Source organism: Halichondria panicea, chromosome 1 (genome assembly GCF_963675165.1).
Source record: "Halichondria panicea chromosome 1, odHalPani1.1, whole genome shotgun sequence".
Classification (NCBI taxonomy): Eukaryota; Metazoa; Porifera; class Demospongiae; order Suberitida; family Halichondriidae; genus Halichondria; species Halichondria panicea.
Window position 1 is genome coordinate 2134017 of NC_087377.1, and position 10579 is coordinate 2144595.

The following is a 10579-nucleotide window of genomic DNA, read 5'->3' on the forward strand; positions in this document are numbered from 1 at the left end:
AGCAGTTTTCAAATTGGCATTGTGGGTGGAGCTATATCTACAAATAGGGGAGGCGCTGCAATCAAAATAAATTTGGTAAAGGTCAACACAGTAACACTTAAAAGTGTCTTTTCATTTTCATTACACCAACCATTGTAAAATTAATGTTAAAAATTAATGTTCAATAATGTTTGTATGTTCATTATCATAATTATTCAGTTTGCAGTGCTCTTGCACACCAGAGAGAGAGAGAGAGAGAGAGAGTCCTCCCTCCATGCAGTGTGACAGCCAGCACCGTCGCGAGTATGTGGCACTGCATCGCTGGCCCCCCGCCCATCCGCCCATGGGACCATCTGGGATATCTGTAGCAAATGGTTGTGATATCTCAATTGAATACAGTTAAGGCAGCAATAACCAACCTAGAGGCTGTCCCAGTCCAGGTTATTAGAAGGTAGTCTGGCCATGAGACTAATTAGTTACATCCAGGTGGTTAGAATTTGCTATCCAATGGAGATTCTCATGTAAGAGTTGCTGTTGCCTACAGGGACAAAGCATCGTGTACATACATGTAGGGTATCATACGCACACCCACCTAACATGAGGGTGTGGCCATCATGTGGGTGTGGCCACAGTTGTAGTAGGTGTGGTCTGACCACTCCCCCTCCAGAGAACCAGTAGATCGAGTTCATTTTTCATTTACAGTATGACAAACGAAAAGGAAATGAAAAATGATGGGGCGCCCCAAAAGTATGATTGTGATGAGTATGATTATGATGGTTCATTGCAGCAGCTATATAGCTGTGGGTACAAGGGAGAGGGGTTAGCAACATGCATCATATATACACAAAGGGACAATAAGAAGTTAGCAACTGCTGCCTCCTACAGATCAAGACACACAGCTATCTATAAGGAAGGACAGATTACACACTCACTCATGGTTGAGGAGGAGGACATTGTTGCTTATTCCATCAGTGTTTGTGGGATTTGGTGATGTACATCAGTAGATATATGTTCCATGCTTGACTTCAGTATGTGACATGGTGGATACTCTCTCCAGTGCAGTAGGTCCCCCGGAGCCAGAACCATGTAGTGTGAAGGGTAGGGTTAGGACACATACGTAGTACTACCTCATACATGGAATTACAATACACAAGGCTTGAACTGTATAATTATATATAAAAGCTTATAATTATTTAGAAATAATCATCAGACCACCACAACTGATACGTATAGATGTCACCAGCAGTCCCTCTACTGTCAGATGTAATATGGAGTTTTTTCTCTATATTATAGAAATTCCGCCAGTTGTCCTCCAGAGCAAGAACCATGTAGTGGGAGAAATAGATTATTAGGGGGTACATGCATGCATGGGGTTAGGTACTCATGTCATGTAACACACAAGGCTTGTTACTGTATAAGGCTCAAATAAGAATAATTGTCAGACCACAACCGATATATGTACATTCTTGATAGTGAAATGCCAGTGTGTCGAATAAAAACGAGTTCTTTCTAGAGATTCTGCCAGTTGGTCCCCAAGAGCCAGCTAGAACTCTATAATGCATGTATGACACCAGGGGTAGAGGTTAGGACACAGAGCACACACATGTACACAAGGCTTATTACGTAACTAGCTGTGTATAAGGCTCAATATTATTTTAAACTTGTTTGACCACAACCGATATGTAGATTCTTGTTTGAAATGCTGTCGATCCAGTGTCGGATATAAACGAGTCTTTTATAGAAATTCCGCCAGTTGTCATCCAGAGCTAGAACCATGTAGTGGGAGAAATAGATTATTAGAGGGTACATGCATGCATGGGGTTAGGTACTCGTGTCATGTAACACACAAGGCTTGTTACTGTATAAGGCTCAAATAAGAATAATTGTCAGACCACAACCGATATATGTACATTCTTGATAGTGAAATGCCAGTGTGTCGAATAAAAACGAGTTCTTTCTAGAGATTCTGCCAGTTGGTCCCCAAGAGCCAGCTAGAACTCTATAATGCATGTATGACACCAGGGGTAGAGGTTAGGACACAGAGCACACACATGTACACAAGGCTTATTACGTAACTAGCTGTGTATAAGGCTCAATATTATTTTAAACTTGTTTGACCACAACCGATATGTAGATTCTTGTTTGAAATGCTGTCGATCCAGTGTCGGATATAAACGAGTCTTTTATAGAAATTCCGCCAGTTGTCCTCCAGAGCTAGAACCATGTAGTGGGAGAATTTGGTTAGAATAGGGTTATAGGAAGTATACTATAGGTACGTCTGAAGCACACAATACATGCAGCTGGTGAGTGGTTCTACAGGGATGCAAGGTTTGAAAGAGACAGACTATAGTAAAGCAGTTGGTTGTTGGGGTAGGACACATCAGTAGTAATCATACATGTACGAATATACACAAGGCTTGATAGAATGGTGTAAGGCTCAATATATTAATCGTTAGACCACAACCGATATATAGGTTCTCGATATGCTGCCAGTATCCAGTGTGTCGGACATAAAAGAGTCTTTTCTATACAAATTCCGCCAGTTGGTCCCCTCCAGAGCAAGAACCATGTAGTGTAAGAAATAGATTAGGACTCATCAATATAGTACCAGGAGTGCCTGATAGTACTCATACATGCTAATATACCAGGCTTGATTGATAACTATCTAATGCCAAACTACAACCCATAATTATAATAATCATGTAGATCCTTGAAATGTCACCATCTGCAGTGCAGTGTGTCAGATCTGCCAGTTGGTCCCCCAGAGCAAGAACTATGCAGTGCGAGAAATAGATTATTAGGGGGTAGACATTAGTAGACACGATTTAAGGCTTGATATACAGTACGTATAAGGCTCGTTATAACTATCAGACCACAACCAGTCTGTGCGTGAGTACCACCATCTGCAGTGTTGATAGCCAGTGTCAGTGTCAGTGATGTTAGTAGAAATGTTCCAGACTTGACTTCATAAGTAGTGGATAGACTTCAGTACTTCAATATAGTTCAGATAGACTTCATTAGTTCACAATAGTTCAGTAGTGGATAGACTTGACTTCAATATTCCACCCAGTGGTCTCGTGTTGTCAGATCTGTAGAAATAAATCAGCATGTATTATTGAAAAGTCGCACAAGACAGCTTACACACACACACACACACACACACACACACACACACACACACACACACACACACACACACACACACACACACACACACACACACACACACACACACACACACACACACACACACACACACACACACACACACACACACACACACACACACACACACACACACACACACACACACACACACACACACACACACACACACACGGCTAGACACACATGCATGACTAGACACACGTGCATGGCTCACTGCGTGCATGGCTCACTGCGTAGCCAATTCTCACCATTTAATTAGTCAGTGCTCAAGAGCAGATACTGCCACTTGTTGTGATATACTGCTGTCACAAAAATGAATGAAGGTACTGACTACTGTGAGGGGCCCCTCTCTATATACATAATAATAATGTCTGATATAAATGAGATGACTGTTGAGTGCTTTTTGTTGTTGTTGATCGTTCGTTTTCGAATTTCGTGTTGTGATGAACACTATCTATTCGTGGCTGGGCGTATATAAGAATCGAATCGAATAAGAGCAATTGTTGAGCTTTAGTGGACATTTGCAGCTGTGAGAACAAGACAACACGAGGGTTAGCAATAATACATGACCAAGCAACAGCTCTAAACTATTACTGTGTACTGTAAAACATTATTTGGTGACTCCTTGATCCTATAGCTAGCACAGACAGACACAGACACACACAGACACACACCTGCAAGGTTTAGAGGTGGAGTAGCGCTTCTTGAGATGTAGAGACATGTTGAAGAGATCACTTCACTTTTGTAGAGACTCAGAGATGATGGACAGTGACATTGATACTGCAAACTTGCTGCAAATGTGAGGTTCAGCTTCTGCTTCAGCATTTATATAAATTAGTGCGCATGTGCCATAGATGTATAGGGGTGTGGCTAAATTCTAGGGGAGGGGCTGCGAAGGTGCGCATCAAATAGAATTAGTAAACAAATCTGTTCGAAAACTGTTGGCCGGTGTCATAAAATTTTGGGCCCCCCGGCCTAGAATTTTAAAATTTTGGACCCCCCGGGCCTAGAATGTTAACAGTTTAGGCCCCCCAGGGGGTCCAAATTGTTAACATTCTAGGCCCCCCTCTTCTGCTATCCTTTTCTGCACGATAGAACGAAGTCAAAGAGATATTATAATCAGTGGCGTATCCAGCTAGGGGCTCAGGGTGCTCAAGCACCCCCCTAAGCTTAACATTAATTACTGCAACTTACTGGATAGCTGGGAGCTGAGCCTGAGCTTGCACTACAGAGCTAGCTAGAGCTCGCAGAAGACTGTTGGAGACCACACCCTTCAGATATCCAAGTTTCCTGGGCATGTGTACTGTGACTTTTAATGCCACAAAATAGTATATACAAGCCAAGAGTCTGCATCAGGAGGTTGTTCATTGTCACTGTCAGTGTCAGAAAGCACCAGCAGAGGACTAGAAACTAGACTACGAGGTAGAGGACAAAGAATCTTAAACAATGGTTTTGATACAGATTTTCTTGGTTATATACATGTAGTATAATTATTGTGCACTCTGCCTGTCACTAGCTGCTCAGCAGAGAGGTCTTTCAGTGGTCTGAAGAGAATAAAGACAGCAGTACAATCACACACAGAACGATCGACTAACTGGACTAACTTCTACACATTAACATACCTGTAGATAGTAATTATAGCTATATAGAGATGAGTCAGTTGTAGCATATAATACTCTATCTATGGTTGTAGGCAACATGGTAGAGTTGATATCATTGTGACCGTTCTTTATCAAGGTGTATCCCCTGTCATGCGCAGTAGAGGTGGGTGTGGCTTCCAGTGCGTGGGCGGGCCTCAAAAACATTTCGCGCTGTCGCACGACCTGAGCACCTTCCTACTGATATTCCTAGAAACGCCACTGATAATATGGTAAGGTTAGCTCTATTAGTTGACAAAGCATCAAAGAGACGCATGCATGCAAAGACTCTGTATCAAAGTAGCAAAAATGTTTGCATTTATTATTCTATCATGGAATTCAAAGTGAAGCCCCTTTCAAGTTACTCATGCTTTACCTATAAGAGTTAAATGCTTTGTGCAGCTCTGCAATGTTGGATCTGCCTGTAAGACAATAGATGTTGTTGCATAGCTATCGCCATATTTGCAACTTCGTGCTTACTTTCTTAGTCAAATTTCAGGACAAAAAAGTATAAAACACACAATTTCAGTGCAAAGACAACAATTCATATCTTCCTCCATGTTTTCCTATACATAGAAGATGTAAATTGTTGTGGGGATGCTCCAATAGCATCACTGGCTCAGCTCTCAAGTAATGTGGAATCACAGACAGTGGCGGATCCCCCCTTTCAGACTAAGCTATTGTGGCTTTACTACAGCTACCAGCTAGCTATTTATCAGTATTGTAGCTATTTATCAGTATTGTAGCTTGATTCAATGATTGTACCTGTTGTTCTGATGCATCAACTGCCAAAGGAGTGTTCAGGTTAGCCTAGGTTAGCTAGTTGACTGTTCGTGGCAGAGCTAGCTAAGCTCTACACAAGTTTATTATGGGACTTTCCCTGGGATTTTACCTAGACACGTGTGACCGAAAGTGGGCTACGCGCTACTTTCACTACTCGCGCTGCGCGCTCGTAGTTTGGAACCCCCCTTTCATATTTCCTGGATCCGCCACTGACAGATAGAAGTCAAGAGAGAAACTGTTGTATCATGGTGGAATCACAATAGCAGTTTCCTTTCGGAACAAGGGTAATATTGGAAAGTCCGGACCAATTCGGGACAGTTGGCACCTATGTGCTTCGTGCTGCATGAGGCCTGATTCATAGAATGACATGGTTCAGTGTGATGGCTGTGAGACCAGTGCCCTGTGGTATACTACTGTACATGCATGAAATGTGTGTGTGTGAGGAGAGCTGCATTCAGTAACTGGCACTGCATAAACTGTGAAGACCATAGAAGACTGTATTGGTGTATTTTGAGAATGCACTGTCACATAATGTTACCGCTGTTGCGCTGTTAATAGGGGCCTAAAATTTTATGACACCGGTACCGCCAAAATGTTAATAATATCCGCTGCTTAAGTATTGCAACACTCTTGCGACCGTATAGTTAATGGACAAAATGTAAGCTTTAAAGCACCAGAAAACACATGGATAGGAGAATATAAAACCAGTTATGGTAGGTAGGATTTGAAGGATACCGTTGCTGACATACATAGAAGGGATAATGATGAGACAACAGGCAGGCTTTAATCAATTACCTCAGTAGATAGCAAACACATTAAAATTGAGACAGCAATCAAAATCCATGGCGTATGCAATTGCCACGCCAATTTTTGTAATTTATTTATCAATTGAAAACAACGTTGTCATGTATACTATGCATATGGTATAGTGGGTAATCATAACGGTGAGTAAAAATATTTGTTATTTTTGTGGGGAATCTTCATGGCCTACACGAAATTTTCACCTACGAAAACGTAGGTATGCTTATACAGTAACGCATACTATACTCGCGAAAATCACCATTTCCCATTCAGTGAAACGAATCTCACGAAAATTTACCCACTATAATTATACGGTAGTAAGACTTTTGCTCAGAAGTAGAGATACAAAAACCTGTTCACATTACTTAAGCTCAGATGGCACCAATGCAAAACTGTGAAAATACTTTCAATGTAAGTACAACCAGAAGTCTCGAGGTCAGCTGCGCGTTTACCTCCTCCAGAGAAGGCCACACACAGATTGAAGCTAGTACAAGAGCACTGACTTATACTTGTACCTCTGCTTCAGAGCAAAATGAGCAAAAATAAAATTGCTTCTCCTCCAAACACTTCAAGCTTTTTAAACTAGTCCGCCAATTCTTAATTTCATGAAAACATTCTCCCTTAGGTATTACAATAGAGATATAATAATACAGTCCTGCACTTTGCCCACTTTATGTGTTACCTCATTGAAATCAATTTAGCATTATTATAAATTAGGTATGGGCAAAGTGTAGTATCTGTTTTAATTTGTTTCACCTTATAATTATCGCGGAGCTCAGACAATGGAAGATACAAGACTTGAGTTTCATTCTGATTTCTGTCACAGATCTTCATCCTTTGATATCGTAGAAACGGGACTTGCACGCATGCAGCAGTAATTCAGTCTGCAGGTGTGTTATGCATGTGTAGTCAGTGGGAATCAAAGTGATAAGAACACATGCATGTTCAATGCTGTTAACAAGGTGCAACAGAGAATTTCCTAACAGCAAAACCACAATAGATAATGATTTCTTAAGCCTAAACTTGCACCAAGCAAGAGTACTCTTGTGTATAAATAAAACAGCCCCTTCACGCCACCTCTGTATAATGGCCAAAACATTGCTCCACAAATGTGTTCATTGCAAGCATTCTTCATGCAGATACAGGTACATGCAGATACAGGTACAGTTCATTTAGTCTAGAGAGTAGATTACCACAAATGTGTGAGTAGTTGTACTTAAATGTATATATCTTTTTTGATTGGAGCATTTCTAAGAAATGGTGTTGATACCCGTGTGTAGATGAATGACTGAACTACAACAAATCCAAAAATGTTTCCATGGACACATAAGGTGGTGGGTTTGTGGTGATTAATAGAACAACAGCGAATTGTTGTAGTGGGTAATCGGTTAGAGTAATAAAACAGTAATCTTGTACAGCTAAGGTCCTAGACTTTATCACATAATAATTGTTCAATGGTTTAGGTATCCTGACAATCCCTTTATGGGTGTTACAAATGTTCACAGTGTTTATAATTCATGATTTACTGGTTTTCAGGTACACTTTTGGTTAGAGTAATAACTTTTGAAAACTTAATAGCTTAGCTTTCAAATTTCTGTAGTAAGTTTACAGATAAATGGGCTACATTATAACATCCTCTATGCTTATTCCATTGTTGAATATCACTGAAAAACTACATATTCTACTATTTTCTACTGTTTTGATGACATCACAAGCTGCTAACCACAAATCGATGACACTCAAATTAACCACGTAAGTGGGCGTACAATAACTGTACGGCCACTTTTAATTACGTTTGTGGTTGATTAAAGCATCATTGGTTTGTGGTTTGCAGCTGCGATGTCATCAAAACAGTAGAAAATAGTAAATTATGTAGCTTTTCAGTGTTATCTCAGCAATGGAATAAGCATATAGGATGTTCTTGGTATCAAAATGTAGCCCATTTATCTGTAAACTTACTACAGAAATTTGAAAGCTAAGCTATTAATTTTTCAAAAGTTATTACTCTAACCAAAAGTGTACCTGAAAACCAGTAAATCATGAATTATAAACACTGTGAACATTTGTAACACCCATAAAGGGATTGTCAGGATACCTAAACCATTGAACAATTATTATGTGATAAAGTCTAGGACCTTAGCTGTACAAGATTACTGTTACCCACTACTGGAGTTTGCAGAATCTTTGCAACACCCCAGTAAAAGCGTAGAGCGTTACGCGTTCCTTATATGGATTTTGTGTACACACTGTGGTCTGTTTTACTACTTAAATGTATAAGCATTCCCCATATAAGGAACCACAGTGCTACACACTTCTATTCATGTGTTGCAAAGATTCTGCAATCTCCAGTACAACAATTTGCTGTTGTTCTATTAATCACCACAAACCCACCACCTTATGTTTCAATGGAAACATTTTTAGATATGTTGTAGTTCAGTCATTCATCTACACACGGGTATCAACACCATTTCTTAGAAATGCTCCAATCAAAAGATATTTACATTTAAGTACAACTATACTCACACATTTGTGGTAATCTACTCTCTAGACTAAATTAACTGTACATACTATAAGCTTTTCAACACTGCTATCACAGGTTTGGTTTGGCCCTAACGATATACTACATGGTACTCTTCTTTTGCAAGTGAAAGTCTGCAATCCACTGTGTGCATGGATGTGATGACTGAGAGGTGTAATGACTAGGACAGAATAGGTGTGGCTTAGTAGATTAGATGATAGATTAGGCATGGGTTCAATTCCCTCTTGGGGGACTTTTCTTATAATAATTTCTCTAATACTACATACTTCCTCTCAAGTCATAAAATCAAGTTGGGGCATCGCCCGCTTTCACGGAAACCAGGCAACAACATTAATTTTTTTGTGGAAGTGGCCAAAATAGTTCAACTAACACTAAAAGTATTTTGATCATATCTAACAATCTAATAGTGGTTTTGCTGTGGCATGCACTCTGTTGCAAGTCACTGTATACATTTCCCACTCTGCACAAAACCCACAAGTGTGTGACTGAGGCAAAACAGTTTGTAAACCACAGACATAAGACACTACCTACTTCTCACAACTCCAAGGCATGGGGTCAGGCCTGGGTAACAACTGTAGCTAGAGAATAGAGGACTGCAAGCCTCTCTGCACCAGATATCCTCTCTGTACCAGCAAGCCTCTCTGCACCAGATACCCTTGATATTGTAAACAATTCCAATACTAGGTTTGTGAGCTACTACTACTAGTCACACAGACTGAATGTCTGGAGCTATAAGAGAGAAACTGTCTCCTCAGCATTGGGGCAAGGTACTTTAGATAGTTCTATATAGTTTTTTACATGTATACTGGAAAATACACTCTAGACCTACTTTGAGTGTAACCAGTAATATATTCCTCATACATGCACTCAGCAATACTATGCTCACCTGATGGGATGTTGTGGGGGGGGGGGGGGCTGCATGGGGTAACTGGATTAGAACTCTCATGCAGGGGGGTGGGGTCTTGTACACCCTTGCAGCTGGAAGGCCTGGGAGAGAAAAAAAGGATGAAATGTGAAGACATCTGCAGAACAACAATTAACGTTGTTAGCATGCATGATTGCTGAATACACTGTATACAATTAATTTTAATTATACTGAATATAAATGTTTCCTCACTAGCTAGTGTAGCGCCTCCATGATTATGCAGCCAGTCAGTAACATCAATCTCGCTCGCTGGTTTGTGTTGTCACTAAGAGTTGAGACATCTGCAAAACAACAAAACAGACAATAATTGTAATAGCTGGTTGCAGAATACAGACTGCAGAATTATTAATGCACAGAATAATACTATTGTACATGTGACAATGACCTAACAGCAAAACTCATGCTTGCGCTTACTATAGTTACATTTACACAACTACAGGATTATTATATTATACACAGCAATCCACTTACCAGTTGCTTGGGTGGTTGGAAAGACACTATTATTTTTCCTCTGGTTAGTTTCTTCATCCCCACGAGGAGGTTGTGCAATCAGATCTACGCATGTGCAGAAATAGTGAGCCCCACCCCCCTCCTTGTTTTTGCACACATGGACCATTGTTTAGCTTTGGCAGCTAGCTGTGGGCCTCAAGGATCCCACTTCTGTACAAACCAACTCCTGGAAGGAGGAGTAGGTGTAATGTTTGCATTCCCAAGTTTATGTTCATTTTATATCAATAACATTGCTGC

At 40.4% G+C, this 10579-nt stretch overlaps 1 long non-coding RNA gene across 2 annotated transcripts; it reads right to left on the bottom strand.

Annotated features, from left to right (window-relative positions):
• Window positions 1-77: 77 nt before the first annotated feature.
• LOC135334980 (uncharacterized) lies at window positions 78-7255 on the bottom strand. Of its 2 annotated transcripts, XR_010394540.1 has the most exons (7): window positions 7125-7255; window positions 3822-3938; window positions 3396-3674; window positions 912-3068; window positions 572-777; window positions 399-517; window positions 78-341 (listed from the first exon to the last, which is right to left on the bottom strand). It is a non-coding gene; the product is annotated as an uncharacterized LOC135334980 (long non-coding RNA). The 2 variants fall into 2 exon arrangements; XR_010394475.1 differs by lacking the exon at window positions 7125-7255 and having other exon boundaries at window positions 3822-4153.
• Window positions 7256-10579: the final 3324 nt, after the last annotated feature.